This window comes from Canis lupus, chromosome 6 (genome assembly GCF_048164855.1).
Source record: "Canis lupus baileyi chromosome 6, mCanLup2.hap1, whole genome shotgun sequence".
Lineage (NCBI taxonomy): Eukaryota > Metazoa > Chordata > Mammalia > Carnivora > Canidae > Canis > Canis lupus.
This window is the reverse complement of record NC_132843.1, coordinates 13,612,436-13,628,385: the sequence shown is the minus strand read 5'-3', so window position 1 is coordinate 13,628,385 and position 15,950 is coordinate 13,612,436.

Here is a 15,950-nt window from a genome sequence, read left to right as displayed (position 1 = left end):
GTAGTGACTCAAACCATAAGGAGATTTATTGTTTACTTGATAAAAGCCTGAAGAAATGTAATCTCAGGCTTGGTTGATGGATAAATGATGCCATCAAGGATCCGGTTTTTATTCTTCTTTCTCCTCTGTTATCATCAGAGGATTAGTTTCATCTTCATGTTTGTGACTTCATGGTTTCAAGATGGCTGCCACAGTTCCAAGCATCAGGTTTTCTTTTCTTTTTTCTTTCCTTTCCTCCCTTTCCTTTCCTTTCCTTTCCTTTCCTTTCCTTTCCTTTCCTTTCTTCTTTTTCTTCTTTTTTTTCTTTTCTTTTCTTTTCCTTTCTTTTCTTCTTCTTTCCTTTCCTTTCCTTTCCTTTCCTTTCCTTTCCTTTCCTTTCCTTTCCTTTCCTTTCCTTTTTTTTTTAATTTATTTTTTATTGGTGTTCAATTTACTAACATACAGAATAACACCCAGTGCCCGTCACCCATTCACTCCCACCCCCCGCCCTCCTCCCCTTCTACCACCCCTAGTTCGTTTCCCAGAGTTAGCAGTCTTTACGTTCTGTCTCCCTTTCTGATATTTCCCACACATTTCTTCTCCCTTCCCTTATATTCCCTTTCACTATTATTTATATTCCCCAAATGAATGAGAACATACAAATACCCACCATTTGCTTCAACGTGGATGGAACTGGAGGGTATTATGCTGAGTGAAGTAAGTCAGTCGGAGAAGGACAAACATTATATGTTCTCCTTTCCTTTCCTTTCCTTTTCTTTTCTTTTCTTTTCTTTTTTAAGCATCAGATTTTCACATAAAAATATCTATAACAAGAATGAAGAGGCAAAAAGAACATTCACCATTTACATTTTCTTCTTTCATGGAGAAATATCTTTCCCAGAAGTGCACAAACAGACTTCTTTTTATTTCTTATTGGCCGCTCACTGGGCCAAATAGATTGAGAATGATATGCTTGGTATAGAGTAATCAGAATTCATTTCCTGGAAAATAAACTATTACTGTCTAAACAAAATCATTGTTTTGTTACCAAGGAAAAGGGGCACATGGTTGTGGAATGAGCAATCAACAGTTTCTGCCAACAGTTTTAACAGGAAACCAAAGAAATGTTTGATCAAATATAGGAATAGAAAGGATCAGTTTGGACTGATCTTAAATATCTGTCTATCTATCTATCTATCTATCATCATCATCATCATCATCATCATCATCATCATCTATCTATCATCTATCATCTAATTTATCTATTTAATCAGCCCAGAGACCTGGTTTCTACTCTACTAGTTTAAATCCTTATAATTCTATTATCATCTAAATGAAACATTAAGGGAGAAATTGTCAAATGCTTTATTAAGAAAGAAAATGAGAATAACTTGCCATAATATTTTAGTGACTTGGCAATTTTTTCTCCAAGTTTTCCTGAGATATAATTGACATACATCACTGTATAAGCTTAAGGTGTACAGCATAATGATTTGACTTCTGTTTACCTGGAAATGATTACCACAGTAAGTTTGCATCCATCATCTTATGTAGATACAATAAAAAGAAAAAGCAAAAAAAGGAAAAATACAATTTCCTTGTGATGTGAACTCATAGGATCTATGCTCTTACCTACTTTCCTATATTATGCAACAGTTTTAGCTATAGCCGTGTGGTGTATTATAATCCTTATTTATCTTATAACTGTAAGTTTGTACCTTCTGACTAACTTCCTATAATTCCCTCACCTCTCACATAGAAATGAGATCATACAGTATTATCTTTCTCTGTCTACCTTTCACTTAGCCTAATGCCCTCCAGGTCCATCTACATTGTTGCAAATGACAGGATTTCCCCTTTTCCATCTTCCCTCTATTCATCTTTTGATGGACACTTAGGTTGTTTCCATATGTTGGCTATTGTAAATAATGCTGCTGTGAACATGGGAATACAGATATCAAATTAGTATTTTAATTTCCTCTAGATATATATTCCTAGAAGTGGAATTGCTGGATCATATGGTACTTCTATTTTTAATTTTTTTGAGGATCCTCCATACTATTTTCTATATTGGCCACACTAGTTTACAATCTCACCAACAGTGTGCAAAGTTTCCCTTTTCTCCACATCCATGCTAGTATTTGTAATCTCTTGTCTTTGATGATGGCCATTCTAACAGGTATAAAGTGATGGTCTCATTGTGGTTTGTTTTGCATTTCCCTAATGACTAGTGATGTTGAGCATCTTTTCATGTGTCTGTTTGCATGTGTTCTTTGGAAAAATGTCTATTCAGGTCCTCTGCCCATTTTTTAATGAGTTTTTTTTTTTTTTTTTTTTTGGTGTTGAGTTGTATAAGTTTTTTGTTTTTTGTTTTTTTTAAAGATTTTATTTATTTATTCATGAGAGACACACAGAGAAAAGCAGAGACATAGGCAGAGGGAGAAGCAGGCTCCCTACAGGGAGCCTGATGTGGGACTGCATTCCAGGACCTCAGGGTCAGGCCCTGAGCAAAAGGTAGATTCTCAACCACTGAGCCACCCAGGCATCCGAGTTTTATAAGTTCTTTATATGTTTTGGATATTAACCCCTTGTTGGATATTTGCAAATACAATCTCCCATTCAGTAGATTGTTTTGCTGTTTTGTTGATGTTTTCTTCCACTGCATAAAAGCTTTTTAGTTTGATATAGTCCCAACTGTTTATCCTTGTTTGCATATATACTGGCTGGAAATATTTCCCTTGGTTTCCATTTTAAATTATTATTGAGTCTGTTTGTATTAGTGAAATTTTGAATGATAAATGCAGTCACACTGTAAAGTTTTATGTAAGGCAGACCTCTGTTTATGCTGAGTTAAAGAAATGACACTGCCATGCTTATTTTTATTTCAAAGCACCTGACTGATTATCTTAAACTGATTACAGACTCTAAACTCAGGATGGTGCTTATTTATCTCGGGGTGGGGTGAGGGTGAGGATAGGGGAGGAGGGTACAAGCAACTTTCTAGTTGTATCAGTAATGTTTTGTTTCTTTTTTTTTTTTAAGATTTTATTTATTTATTCATGAGAGAGAGGGAGAGAGAGAGAGAGGCAGAGACACATGTAGGCTCCACGCAGGGAGCCTGATGTGGGACTCAATCCCGGGTCTCCAGGACCATGCCCTGGGCCAAGGGCAGGCACTAAACCGCTGAGCCATCCAGGGATCCCCTATTTTGTTTCTTTTTAAAAAATATTTATTTATTCATGAGAGACCTAAAGAGAGAGAGAGGCAGAGAGAGAAGCAGGCTCCATGCAGGGAGCCTGATGTGGGACTGGAACCTGGGAACGTGTGATCACACCCTGAGCCAAAGGCAGACCCTCAGCCGCTGAGCCACCCAGGCATTCCAATGTTTTGTTTCCTAAGAAAGGTGGCACCTTAATGTTCATTGTGCTAGTCCTTATAAATTTTTGTGTATGTTTAATATTGTACACTTAAAAATGATTATGTCTATAAACAGAAAAACATTAAAAGTAAAAGGAATAAATTGGCTGACCAATCTTAGTCATTATATTAAAAACATATATATTTTTAAAGATTTATTTGTTCATTTTTAGAGAGAGACTGAGTGCATGTGTGTGCGAGAGAGGGAGAAGGGGCAGAGGGAGAGAATCTTCAAGCAGACTCCAGGCAGAGCACAGAGCCTAACCAAGACTTGATCTCACAATCCATGAAATCATGATCTGAGCCAAAACCAAGAGTTGGATGCTTAACTGACTGAGCCATCCAGGTGCCCCTACAAATGTAAAATTTTAATCAGTTATTCTTGACAGATTTTTGCATTCTTTGATTTACCTATTCATTCAACAAATGCTTACTGAACACTTATTGTGCTATGCAGTGGAGCTATAAAGCTGAAAAATGTGGCCTCAGGCTCCAGCAGATGTCCCAGTATAGTGGAGTTTTTTTTTAAGTTTGATTGACCAACATATAGTATAACACCCAGTTATTTTAAACATGTTTTTTAAATTCTGTTTTTATTTAAGTTCTATTTGCCAGCATATAGTATAACACCCAGTTCTCATCCCATCAAGTGCTCTCCTTAGTGCCCATCACCCAGTTACCCCAACCTACCACCCACCTCCCCTTCCACAACCCTTTGTTTGTTTCCCAGAGTTAGGCGTCTCTTATGGTTTGTCTGCATCTCTAATTTTTCCTCCTCAATTCCCCTCCTTTCCCGTATAATCCCTTTTACTATTCCTTAGATTCCACATATGAATGAAACCATATGATGATTGTCCTTCTCTAATTGGCTTATTTCACTCAGCATAATGCCCTCCAGTTCCATCCATGTCGAAGCAAATGGTGGGTATTCATCCTTTCTGATGGCTGAGTAATATTCCATTGTATACATTGACCACATCTTCTTTTTTAAAAAAATATTTTATTTATTCATGGGAGACACACAGAGAAAGAGAGACAGAGAGAGACAGAGACACAAGGCAGAGGGAGAAGCAGGGTCCATGCAGGAGCCTGACGTGGGACTCGATCCCGGGTCTCCAGGATCACGCCCTGGGCTGAAGACAGGCGCTAAGCCACTGAGCCATCGTGGCTGCCCTAGACCACATCTTCTTTATCCATTCTGTCGAAGGACATTGTGGCTAGTGGAGATTTATTATAAACAAATAATTATGTGATACCATGTCCAGTGATATAATAGAGATACAAAAAAAATGTGCTATGATAGCTGAAAGGGATGTGTGTGTCTATAAGTGTATATATGAGTGGCTAAGTGTGTTAGGGCTATCATGGATGGCTTTGCAAAAAAAATACTCTAAGCCCCTCTTTTCCTTAGTTATAACAAAAGTAGGCACTGCGTGAATCTTATTCTTTCCATTGAGAGCTTATGGGAACTATTTATCCTTAGGCCCCAGGAGTTGATGGGAGAGATCTTTTTTTAAGGTTTTATTTATTTATTCATGAGAGACACACACAGAGAGAGGCAGAGACACAGGCAGAGGGAGAAGCAGACTCCATGCAGGGAGCCTGATGTGGGACTCGATCCTGGGACTCCAGGATCATGCCCTGAGCCAAAGGCAGATGCTCAACTGCTGAGCCACCCAGGTGTCTCAATGGGAGAGATCTTAAATAGCACAGGTGGCTGGTCTTGTTTTCAGATGCTGGACTATGTGCCTTCGAAGCTGCTTTTTTGATGCGTCTTTTTGTAAATTTCTCTCCAGTCCAGGACCAATTGATGCTTTATCTTAAGGACAAACACTTTATTCCAGTCACATTGGAAGAAGAGGGAATATGGACCTCAGTGATTGATTCCTGCCTTGCCCTGTTTCTATTTTTTTCTCTTAAAGGAAAGCAGTAGAGGGTAGAGGGAAGGGGAAATCAGTTTAGAGATTCAGTTAAACATGTCATGCAATTTGGACATGACTTGCCTCCAAATATTGTCTGGAGCATTTTCACTGAGAGAGGTAACACTTGGGTTTTTATAAATTGAATTTGGTGCTGATGAAAGACCTGGCTGAGAATCTTGGTGTCTGTTTGTTCTCTAGAGGCAGAGCTGCCTAAAGGGCCACAATGAAGGAATAAATCAAACACGATGAGTGCCCTGGGCTCAAAGTCCCAAGGACTTAATGAATGTCCTACATATCTTTGTATCTCATAGTTGGGGATTGCATTACAGGCAAGGAGATAGAGATAGGGAAGTAAGCTGATCAGAGACTGAATTAGAAAATATTTATCCCTCTTCCCCCTCCCCCTGCTATTTGTATGTTTTCTCTGGTTTTCATTAGACTAGTATATTTGTTTATCTGTGTACCACCAGAAACATTCCTCATTCCCTTTCCATTGGTCTCCAGGTTAGAGAGTGGTTTGGGGACCTCATTAAGTGTCTAAGATTGAAGTATGTGAGGCACTTGACTAGAATAGTTATGGAGAAGTAAACCTGGTGGTAATTTAAATCTTTTCCACTGCATAATACTCAGGGCTGATATCTCCTTCCTGGAGAGTATTACAAATATTTTCTTAGCTTCTATTTTTCTTGACCTACTGATCATTTTCCCAGAAGGGTTATCAAGACTCAGTTTTACTTGACATCTTATAACTGTTACGGAAATAGCCAATGATCATTCTTAACAATTTAATTTGATGAGTAGATACCTTTTCTCTTCTAAAATTGATAAAATTTGAGCAGCAGTCCCAAATTATACCTTCATAGTCAAAATGCAGTAAAGAGGAAAACTGGGCATTTCAGCAAAAGCAACAATAAAAAAATGCCTTATTACTTTTCTCTGCTTTTGTTCATTCATTTTTTCACTCACTCATTCATTCAGTAAAGAAATATTTATTGGATGCCTATTATGTGCTAAGCTCTGAGGGAGATGTTGGGGTAACATGAATAACAAATGAGTCTTAGCCCTATAAAACTTACCTGGTAGGAAACACAGATTCTGAATAAATAGCCCCTTGCATTCATCATTACAAACTAGACTAAGTGCTATAAAGAAAATGTATGAGGTACTATGAGAATTTGTAACAGAAAAATCTGATTCAACCTGTGCATCAGAGAAGGGTTCCCTGAAAAAGTGGTTTTTGAATGAGATTCAAGGGAAAGTAGGAGTTAAGTAGGCAAAGGAAATGGAGTGTGTCTTAATCACCTCAGGCTGCTGTAACAAATACCACAGATTAGGTGGCTTAAATGATGAATATTTATTTCTCACAGTTTTGGAAGTTGGGAAGTCCAAGATCAAGGTGCTGTCAGATTTGGGTCTGGTGAGGGGTTGCTTCTAGGTTTGCAGATGGCGGTCTTCTTGCTGTGCCTCACTGCCAGAGAGAGAGAGAGCGAGAGAGAGCGAGAGAGCACGCAAACTCTCATGTCTCTTCTTATAAGAGTACTAATCATATTCATGAGGGTTCCACCTTCATAACTTAATCACCTTTTAATGGCCCTTCCTCCTAATATTAAATTTGGAGTTAGGATTTCAACATTTGACTTTTGGTAGGGACACAGGAACATTCAGTTCATAACAGAGTTCTGTAGCTCTGAGGCAATATGTGCAAAGGTCCTAGGTGGGTGGGAGCATGTATTTAAGGAACTTTTTAATTTAATTTTATTTATTAATTCATGAGAGACACAGAGAGAGGCACAGACATAGGCAGTGGGAGAAGCAGGCTCCATGCAGGGAGCCTGACATGGGACTTGATCCCGAGACTCTGAGATCATGCCCTGAGCCAAAGGCAGACAGACGCTCAACTGCTGAGCCACCCAGGTGTCCCTATTTAAGGAACTTAAAGAGGCCATTATGGCTGGAGCTCCAAGAGAGTAGAGGAGGATCAACACTAAATAGCTGGTGAGATAGGCAGGGGCCGGATTATCTGGCTTTGTAGTAAGAGGTAAGGATATTGTGATCCTAAGAGAATAGGGAAATCATTTGAGGTTTTTAGGAGGGGTAACAGCATGATCATATTTTTGTTTTGAAACATTACTAATTGTAGTGTGAAGAATAGGTATAGGGCAAGTTCGGATTTGAGAGGCAAGTACGGAGGCTATTGCCTACTGCAGGTGAGAAGTCATCATAGCTTGGATTATTTGGTGGATATGGAGATGGAGACCAGTGGATGGTCTGAGTTATTTAGTGATCAATTGATAGGAATCGATAGATTGTAAATAGGAGGTGAAGGGGGTAGAAGGTGTCAAGTCTTATTCCAGTAACCTAGTTTGTTATATTTATTAGGTGATAGTGCTTGTCACTGTGATTAAGATCACTGGAGGAGAATCAGATTTGAGGCAAAAAGTCATGAAACTTGGTTGAGGGCAGCATTTGAGGTGCTTTTGAGATTTCCAAATGGATATATGGAGCAGTTGTAAACAAGTCTGTTGCTCAGAGGGGGAGTAGGGCTGGGAGATGTAAATTTGGAAATTATAGGCATGCAGAGTGTTACTGAAGCCCTATTTTCAGTTATACATGGGTTGGGGATGCTGAACTAATGCAATTTAGCTCATTGTGAATACCTGGAAGTTCATAAAATTTTAGCATTGGATAGAAACTTATAAATTACCTTTAAATTTTATTTATCAAATAGTAAAGTTTTTATTAGCTCCACTATAAAGTGATATATGCTTATTGCAAAATATTTTTGGAAAAGTTAGCCCTCTCTCTCCTTTCCCCATTTTTGTACACAGATAATGAAGAGGAGACCTCAGGAGAGGAAGGTGGCTCATCTTTAGCAGCAAGTCTGGACCAAGAACCCTAAACTCCTCAGTTATGGTAATTTTATTTATTTATTTATTTATTTATTTATTTATTTATTTATTTATCTATCTATCTATCTATCTATCTATTATTTTTTTGAGAGAGAGAGAGAGAGCACAAGCATGGGGGTGAGGGTGGGTGGGGGAGGGGCAGAGAAAGAAGGAGAGAGAGAATCCCAAGCAGGTTCCATGACTAGTGCAGAGCCTGACATGGGGCTCCATCTCATCACCCTGAGATCATTACCTGAGCTGAAATCAAGAGTTGGACACCCAACCAACTGAGCCACCCAGGTGCCCCAGTTATGGTTATTTTATATCAACATCATAAATTGCTTTTAATCTAGGCATCTTTTTGATATGGAGGGCTAAGATTTTAGGAAACAGAGAAGCCATATGCTATTATTTTGATTTTGAATAGGACTATTTCTTAACAAGGGGTCTTCAACACAAGGACATTTGTAGGTCCTTGGTGACAAAAGTAGTATAGAGCATAGAGCCATCCTTCTACCTTCCCATCTCTTCTCTAAAGTTGCTTGTTATTTAACTCCCTGGACACCATTTTGATATGGAGAGGGCCAGGTCTTACTTAGAACTTTCTGTTATTTTGTATAGATTTGTAGCTTCATATCTACTAGATTTATGGGTTTTTCCATCTGCAGTTAGTTGACTTGAATAGATTTATGTAATTCTGGAGTTGGGAAGACAGCAGTATTTTCCCTTTTAGTGCCATGTCAGGGGAACAGGAAAGACTATTAAAGATAAGAATTCTCTTGTCTTTCTCTAGAAATTAAATGTGAGCTGCTGACCAAACTAGGTAATAGGAGAGTACCCGACAGGAAAAGTGAACTGAGGAGGTGGGAGAGAGCTCTTCTGGGCCTTCTGTTGTCCTAGGACAGCCAAGATGGGGGATCTTAAAGCAAGGGACTTCCAGGAATCGCAAGCAAAGATTTGATTCTAAGTATTGGTGCTGAAAACCCTAACGCAACCTGGTAATGGAAAGAGCTAGCCCACCAGACATTTAATTAGTCTTTTTGGAAATGACTTACTTCCAAAACTAGAGTGAATCTGGTTTTGTCTGGTTGATAGTGAGTCATCTTTGAAGAAAAAGTTTAATCAAACTGGACATCTGGGGCCACCTTGGATAACAGGATTCTGACCCCTTCCATTAGATAGTATTTCATCAATATTTATATTTACTACAAATAAACTATGATCAAATCAATTATAATTTTGCTTGTCTATAGTAGATAATGATGCAGGTAAATTGGATGATAAATGTATTGGTGTTTATCACATAACCATTCAAAGGAGAGAGCTTCTCTGGCAGACACAAATATCTCTGGTGCCTCTGTTTTGGTGTTTATCACATAACCATTCAAAGGAGAGAGCTTTTCTGGCAGACACAAATATCTCTGGTGCCTCTGTTTTGGTGCATAGCACATGTTGAATTCCCTGGGATGAGGCTGAGATGAAGTTGAACATTCAGAGGTTTATTAGGATGTACCCTTGAGGTCAACACCTGTAGAAGGGAAGGCAGCAGGATTGGGCAGAGAGAGAGAGGTCAAGCTGTGATGCAATCTGAGCAGAGGCCTAAGCTGACTCTGTGGGGGTTTTCTGAACCTGAGATGACCCTTCAGAGTTGTCTTGAGTTGAGCCAGGGGCCAGGCCATTACATGCCCAGGTCAATCAGTCATTAGATTCTGGCAATCCTAGGAAGGAAGTGTGGTATCAGGTGAGGCACTTCTCTTCACTGGAGGCAATCTACAGAGGGGGCTGCTAGCTGAGAGCTCCTGCTTTCAACACTTCCAGAAGCTGGGGTTCCAGGTAGTACATGTCAGTAACCACCACAGTCAATCCCTCGGGTCATTTTTATCCACTTCTGTGTATAAATTTTGGATGGCATTGGGCCTTTTTCTCTCTGAGGCATACTTAGAAGAGAAAGGTAATTTGACAACCCTCACCCCTGCATTTGCAACTGGTCTTGGGGCTACACAGTCACCTTCCTCTGTTCTTCATTCCAGATTCTTATCTTTTTAAACATTTCTGCTGGTCTTAATGGCTTACTTGTTGGTGTGACCCAGACCCTCATTGCTCAGGGATCTAAGCCCTTGGTGTGAGGAGCCTATAGTGCCCGGGTCGAAGCTATGGCTATTCAGTGAGATTTTTGCTGCGTCCCCCAGAGGAACCATTCTTTCCTTCGGTACCAGGACTTGTAAAACCACAGAGCCCCAAGTTGCAGGGCCAGGAAGCACAAGTTTCCCAAATGGGGCTCTGGGAATAATGGTCTATGGAACTAGTCTTGCTTCTATTCCTTGATTCTCAGACCCATTTATTTACTGGCTGGGGAAGTAGTGCTTATATAAACATCAATGATTTAAAATGTACACTGGATTGTGAAGGATGGCCTCCCTTCCTCATCCTTGCAACATTTCTGAGTTGGAATTTCAGCTGTGCTTTCAATAGGCTATTAGCTATCAGCTTCTGGGTATTGTAGTACATTCAATGAGAATAGATTCTATGGTCAGTGCCTCGTCCTATAGGTTCTTTGCTTTAATATGCATTTCTTGGTCTGATGTAGTATTATGTGGGATACTTTGCCAGTGAATCAAATGTTCTGTAAGCCTTTGGACAGTAATGCTGACTGAGACCCCATGGTAGGAAAGGCAAACCTTTCCCAAAATGTATTTTCCATTTTGTATTTCCCAGACAGTATTTATATGTTTGTTCCTATGAAAATGAGTAGCTATTCCTTCTATGCAGGAAGGGGTCCAATGTAACCAACTTGTCACCAGTGAGTAGTTGGCCCCTTGAAGGATGGTGCTGTACGGGGAACTCAGCATTGGTTTTTACTGTTGGTAGCATAGACATTCAGCAGTCACAGTAGCTGGATCACCCTTGGTAGGGTGATTTTTTGAACCCATGCATAACCTCCATCTCTGCCACCGTAACTACTCCTTTAATCTAGTAGTAGTAATGTTAGTTCCATTGTGTCTGCTGTGGGATGGCTATTGACAGAAGCTGGCGGACATCAGCTGGCTGAGTCATTCTGTCTATATGGTTGTTTAGTGCCTCTTCTGTCTTGGATTATTTCTGATGGGCATTGACATGTGATAGGAAGATTTTCATACCTTGTCCCCACTCCCATATGTCCATCCACATGCCTCTATCTTAGACATCCTTGGCCTGGATCTTACATTTTTCTTCGCGGTCGTTGACCAATCAGCCAAGCCATTTACCCCATGAGTTCATTACAGTCTATGCTTAGGCCATTTCTTTTTTCATAAAGTGATCACTGCCCACAGCTCTGCTTGTTGGGAGGAATTTCCTCACCACTGTATTTCAAAACCAGTCCTGAATAGGGTAGTAGTGCAGCCAGCATTCATTTTTGGCTTTCATCCACATACTTAGCTGACCCAGGTATGAGCCAAACCCAGGATTTTCTCTTACTTCATCATCAGCTGGTCAAAAGGGACCACTCAAGTGACCAGGGTTGTGCACTAAGGAAGAGGCTCTGGGTAACAGAAGTGGGGCAGGGCTACTTGCTTGTGCAGCTTGCTTGTGCTCTCTGTCCCCACTTATGTTCAATCCCACCTGTACCATTTCCAGTTTACAGCTGGACCTGTCCAACCTATGACTTGGTGGTTCTGATATGTCCAGTTCATAAGGGGCAATTCTGACTTTGTGTCCCATGGTCAGACATTCCATCTCTAACAGGGCTCAATAACAGGCAGGAACCATATCCCAAAAGGTGTGTGATTATTTGTTACAGGGGCATGCCCCAGAATCCAGTGGATCAGTACTATACTTCTTCCATAGATAATTGCCATAAATTGCACATGCCATCTTTTCTCACCACTGAAACCTCTATTATCAGAGGGATCATATATCCCAAGATATATGGGATGTATGTCCAAAAGGCAGGCGGTTGCTTGAACTGCACCCTACACCTGCTGCTTAGCCCTTTGCTGCTCTGATCCCAATAAAAAGGAAAGCTGACAACTTTTCATGGTCTGGACCTACACTAAAAGGTGGAAAATTGGCATATATATTGAAGGAATATTCTTGGGTGTGGAACATGCTGCCTTCATAACTCAAAGAAGCCTACCAGACTTTGTGTTTCCTTCTTCATGGTGAGAAACACAAATTACAGTATTTGCCCTTTACTTTGCAGAGGACCTTCCGGTTTATCCCAGTCTCTTAGATATTTAAATTTGATAATTCTATGTGAAACATTACTGATAAGGTCCTAATCTTCAGAGGGTATATCTCTCATACTCTGGAGTTCATGTGTTTATCAAAGCATCTAATCTACCAGCCACATTTGCTTACCTGCTCTGATGATGATGATGATGATGATGATGATGATGATGATGATTAAAGATGTTATTTATTTATTTAACAGAGAGGGCAAGAGAGAGAAAGAGAGAGAGAGCACAAGTAGGGGGAGTGGCAGGCAGAGGCAGAGGGAGAAGCAGGCTCCCCACTAATCAAGAAGCCTGATGTGGGGCTCAATCCCAGGACCCTAGAATTATGATGTGAGCTGAAGGCAGACACTTAACTGACTGAGCCACCCAGGTGCCCCTGTTTTTCTGCTGTGATTAGCGCAGTGTCATCAATACAGTGGGCCCATGGGTCAGTGTGATGCTGTCAGATATCCAGTCAGTCTCTTGCTGAATTGTGACAGAGTGAGAGAGTTAACATAGCCCTTGGGTAAGACTATAAATGTTTACTGTTGTTCATTTCAGGTGAATGCAAAATGTTTCTGATTCTTTTCTGGTAGGATGGAAGAGAATACATATGCTGGATCAGTGCCACTTACCATACACTCAGAGCCGTTCAAGCAAAGATTTCTCATGCAGCACAGCAGCTGCAAATGGAATTATACTACTTAGTTGAATTTGTGGTAATCCATGTCTACTCTGGAAGACTTCTAGTTTTTGCAGGGAACAGGATGGTAATTAAATGAATGAATAAAATCCAATTCTTTAAATATGGTGCTAATTTCAGCCTCTGTCCTTGGGAGGCAGTATTATTCTTGATTTTCTGTCTTGGTGGTGGTGGGTGGTTTCTAGGTTCAGAGGACACCACTTGGTCTTACACACCCCTCTCATTCTTACCCCATAGGCTAGGAATCAGCATAGGGGTTCTGGCAACTAGCAAGTATGTCCATCCCAATGATATATTTGGGGATGGGGAGATGACCACTAGCTGGGTCAGTGGACCTACTGCAATGACTGAGCTGGACATAGGTTAGGACTCATTTTTTTTTTTTAATCTGGCCCATATATCTCTAACAGGGAGGGCATGATGATGGTTTAATTTCCTGGGTTTCTGTATCAGATTGGACCCACTCAGAGGGAGTGGACCTTTATACCTTATAGGATGCCCCAGGAAGGAGGTGTGTTGCTTGGATGAGCAGCATGCCCCTTGCTGTACTCCTAGCAGTGGGGGAATAAGTTCTTTGTTCCTGAAGAGGTGTCTGAGGAGTGCCTTCCAGTCCTCACCATGGTGCCCAGCTCCTACTGCACCTGCTTTATTCCATCTCCACCATCACGCCTATATTCTTCCAGAGGCACACTTGCTGAAGCTAGTGAAGCATAACTTTTATGTCCACTCACTTGCATGCACCCTTCTACGACTCTCAAACTGATTTTGTATTATTTTCCTGGGAAAAAGCCCCCCAAATATAGAAGCTTCACAAAACTTAATTCTTACCTTCATTCTGCTTCAGTTGCTCTGAGTTGGGGAAGGAGGAAAGAAAGGAGATTGACATTTGAGTGCCTTTTCTGTCCCAAGCATCATGCTCAATGTTTTGTAGGTATTATGTCATTTTGGTTTGGGAACTTTGTTTGCATTTCTCCAGTGTTCACAGGCTTCGAGCTTATAATATCTTTTTTTGCATATGCTTGTCCTTTTGACTAGAGGGTCCTTCTTCACCTGCTTGTCCATGGAAGACTTTCTCATCTTTTTTGATTTAACCTTGATATTGGCTACTTGTTGGAATCCTTCTTGACTGGGTTGAGTGCTTCTTACACAACTTCATAGGTATCCCTTACTAAGCTCTGCTTAGAGATCAGATCATGACTGTTGTTCTCTCTTGTCTTCTCTGAGTTCTGAAATGGCAGATTCTGTGCTGTTCACCTGGATATCCTTAGGGTCTAACACAGTCTGTGGCATAGAGAGGGAGAGCATTAAATAATATTTGAGGATTTTCCAGTCCAGGAAAAAGTCTCAGGAGCATCACATTTCCTTTCTTTTGAAGACTGAGCTCATGAAGCAACTTTTTCTCCCCCCCCCCTTTTTTTTTTTTTTTTTAAGAGAGAGTGTGTATGCATGAGCAGTAGTGTGGTGGGGGGAGGGGCAGAGAAAGAGAGAGAATGTCAAGTAGGCTCCGTGCTCAGCATGGAGCTAAATGTGGGGCTTGATTTCACAACCTTGAGGCCCTAGCCTGAGCCAAAATCAAGGGTTGAGCATCTAACTGAGTCACCCAGGTGTCCCCCATGAAGCAACTTCTGATAAAGAAACTTGATTTCCTAGTTTCTCAATAACCGAGTGAAGGTGTTCTTAAAGAAAAGAAATGGACATTTTTAGTAGCCAAATTTCACTGCATATTTTTCACTGCAAAAGAATAAATCAGCATTGTAGTTTGTCAATTGGACTCTTGAGAATATTTTTCCAGAGTCAGTCTCTCAGATCTTGAGTGCTTCTAAGTTAATGGATAAAATTGAATTTAAAGGATATAATAAAAGGTGGAGAATCTGGACTCTACATGGTGAGTCACCAATCTATACATTTACCAGATATTTTTGTTATAAAAATGACATCCTGTGTATCCTGATTTGCAAATTCCGTATCAATCAATAAGTAAATATTTATAGCATCATTCTTGATTTGAAAAGTATTTCATTAAACAGATGTGCCAGGATTTATTTAACCTCATTTGCCTAAGAATATTTTTTAGGCTGTTTGTAATTTTTTTTTTTTTTGCCATCATAAGCAAAATTTTATTGAATCTCTCTTTTTTTAAAAAGGATTTTATTTTTAAGTAATCTCTACACCCAACATGGGGTTTTAACTCAACCCTGAGATCCAGAGACAAATGCCCTACGAATTGAGCTAGCCAGGTGCCCCTCAATGAAGATCTTTCTGCGTGTAGCTGTTTATTTACTTTGGACAAAATGTAAAAAATGGACCTGCTTGATCAAAGAATATGAGTTTTAAAAAATTATGTACGTATGCATATGTGTATACACACTTTGTATATTTATATGTTTATTTAGCTGCTCTGGTAGAGACAATCTCATGCCCTCCAACCATACTGGAGATTCGTTGCTCGTTAACAGCTGTTCCCAGAACAGCTAATGTATATCACTTTCTGGTGTGCCATCTCTATGGTTTCCCTCTTCTCCCATCTTTCAGCTGAGTATTGATGCCTTGGTGACTCTAGAAGCCAACTGATGATGGTGGAGGCTCTGTCAATCAGGCTCTGTCATCGTCCCTATCAGTGAGAGGATGAGAGGCTCCTTTTCAGACTTGAGGAAAGTAAGAACTACTCATTATGAGAAGCCAGTGACAGTAGGGGTTTATCTGATGGCATATAGTGCTTTCTTAACTTATACAGCTAGCTGGTCCTCCAGAAAGGTTATTCCTTCACCAGCAGTGTATGAGACTGCATATCCTCATTCTCTGAGTCTTACCAACACTTCTCTAGTGCTTAAAAATTGTCAATTTCATA